Raw genomic sequence first — 2,638 nt, 5'->3', positions numbered from 1 at the left:
TTTATATTGTAGACTTCAACATGATCAAACTAGGATTGAACTTTTCAAATGACTTCATCACAGATTTCATCAAAGTCTTGGTCAGGGTTTCAGAGCCTTCTCACTGGAAGGAAATGAAGTCAAGCAATGACGGCCATCAGGAATGCCGGAAAACCCTTTCCCACCACCTGTGAGCCAAAGAGATTTGTTTTCTCAAAACAGAATTATTACAGAGTCCAGAGATATGCTCACTTCCTTTTCATTTGCAGCTGAAAGTCCGGGAGTCCGACTACTTTAAAATGTTGTTTAATATCCCACAGTTAAAATTTAGGAAAGTTCTGAGAAATCTAGGTAGTTACCTGCCACCAACCCCTCCTTGCCAGTTGGGAAGTTGGCTAAAAGATTGTCTAAGATATATATTTTTCCTTTAAACATTATTTATTTTTAGTATAAATTCTACACATACATTTTCACACGTACAAATACACACACACACACACACACACACACACACACACACACACATATGTGAACTATGGCGGCAGCAGCCTGCAGCTCATGGTTCAGGGCCAGTTCCCCTCTGAGGGGTCTACCTGTTCCCTCTGGATAGTAGAGCTTACCCCCTGACTGGTTTTCACTTATCTTCTTCCTCTTTTCTTTTAGGGGAGTGGGCAGGAGTTAAGAAATGGAGATTGTGCTCGCTTCGGCAGCACATATACTAAAATTGGAACGATACAGAGAAGATTAGCATGGCCCCTGCGCAAGGATGACATGCAAATTCGTGAAGCGTTCCATATAAAAAAAAAAAAAAGAAGAAGAAATGGAGATTGAACCTAAGACTTCATGCTTGCCAGGCAAGTGCTCCACCAGTGAGCTATAGCCTCAGATCTCATTTTCACTTTTAAGACCGGGTCTCACTAAGTTCCTGAGGCTGAGCTTAAACTCAGTCTGTAGCCCCAGCAGGCCATCCTCCTGACTCAGCCTCCCAGTGGCTGGGATGATAGACACAATCATCAGGACCAGTAACTTGTCCTTGTTCCACTAGTAGTTGAGGATGGCTAAATCATCTCTGCCAGGCCCTGGCATCAGCATATTTAACTCTTGTGGCCAAAATAGGGGACTGGAGGGTCTTTTCTGACTAATGAAATATAGACAGCTGCTAACTTTTAAACGTATCATCCAGGTCTTGATTCCAGAAATCCTGAGATAATCAGAAAAAATCTGAGGGATTTCCATTGCCACCCACTATAGATCAAGCCTAAGTATATGAATGATAAAAAGCCCTTCCTTTTGGAGTGTGATGAAAGAGATTCTGTGTCAAAATGAACTGTTTTAGTTTGCTATTTAGTTTACTATTCTAGTTCACTTTTCTGTTACTGTGATAAAAAACACTCTGACCAAACACACTTTAAGGAGGGACGGGTTCATTTCTTCTTGCACTTCCAACACAGCTCATCACTGAGGGAAGCCAGGGCCGGAACTCAAGGCAAGAACCTGGATGAGAAACACTGCTTGACGCTTCACTCTCTGGCTTATTCATGAGCTCATACTCAGGCAGCTTTCTCATGCAGCCCAGGCTCACCTATGTGAGGATGATGCCACCCATAGTGGGCCGGATCTTCACAATCCATTGTCATTTAAGACAATCCCTTACAGATGCAGCCAATCCCTCAGTAGCATTCCAGCAGATAGAGATAATACAACCCCCCAAACAAAAACACAGATGAGAACCTACTTCACATAAGTGTAATAAAAGAATCATCATGGGACAGGAAACAACTGGGCATTTGTAGAAGGGGGAGGTGGTATTTTATACTTTGCTAGTTAGGAAAACATTTCTAGGCATGATACCTGAGCTGAAACTGAAATGTGAGAGAAAGATGCCCCATGAAGACTTGGTGAACCACAAGTGTGACTGACTAGGAGGAGGTAGAGAACTGGAAGGGATGAAGTCTTCAGCCAGAAAAAATGAAGTGGAGATGTAAGTTAGACTCCTACCAGCTGTAGATAGTTCAAAGAAGGGAACCTGAGAAGTACATTAAGATGGGGAGACAGAATACAGGACCTGAGAGCCATCTACATCAGGGCTTATCCTTATTCCAAAGCCTATAAGTCTTTTTTCACATTATCAAAATTTCCCATAACCCTCAGAGTAGAATAAGTAGAATAAATTGTCATTCACAAATTTCCACTCTGCATAGTCTCAGGCACATGTGAGTCTTCACAGCCTCTCTGCACAGCATCTCGAGACACTCCCAGAGGTACAAGCACTTCTGTCACCAGTACTTAAAACAAAAATCTGAATTTAATGTCAAGAAATATACCAAGAGGGCTGGAGAGATGGCTCAGTGGTTAAGAGCACTGGCTGTTCTTCCAGAGGTCCTGAGCTCAATTCCCAGCAACCACATGATGGCTCACAACCATCTGTAATGAGATCTGGCGTCCTCTTCTGGCCTGTAGGCATACATGCAGACAGAACACTATACATAATAAATAAGTCAATCTTTAAAAAAAAAAAAGAAAGAAAGGAAGGAAGGAAGGAAGGAAGGAAGAAATATACCAAGATTTTTTTAAAGCCTTTGGTACATGGGTCAGCACTGACTCAGAACCAGGAGCAGAATATACAAAGCTAAATACCAATCACACACACACACACACA

General features: G+C 42.3%; 1 non-coding gene across 1 annotated transcript; it reads left to right on the top strand.

Moving 5' to 3' along the window:
* Positions 1 to 673: 673 nt before the first annotated feature.
* On the top strand, positions 674 to 780 carry LOC131920234 (U6 spliceosomal RNA). The gene has a single exon (XR_009381580.1). It is a non-coding gene; the product is annotated as a U6 spliceosomal RNA (small nuclear RNA).
* Positions 781 to 2,638: the final 1,858 nt, after the last annotated feature.

This window comes from Peromyscus eremicus, chromosome 9 (genome assembly GCF_949786415.1).
Source record: "Peromyscus eremicus chromosome 9, PerEre_H2_v1, whole genome shotgun sequence".
NCBI classification, from domain to species: Eukaryota; Metazoa; Chordata; class Mammalia; order Rodentia; family Cricetidae; genus Peromyscus; species Peromyscus eremicus.
Note: the sequence above shows the minus strand (reverse complement) of the source record. Positions and strands in the feature narration are given on the sequence as shown.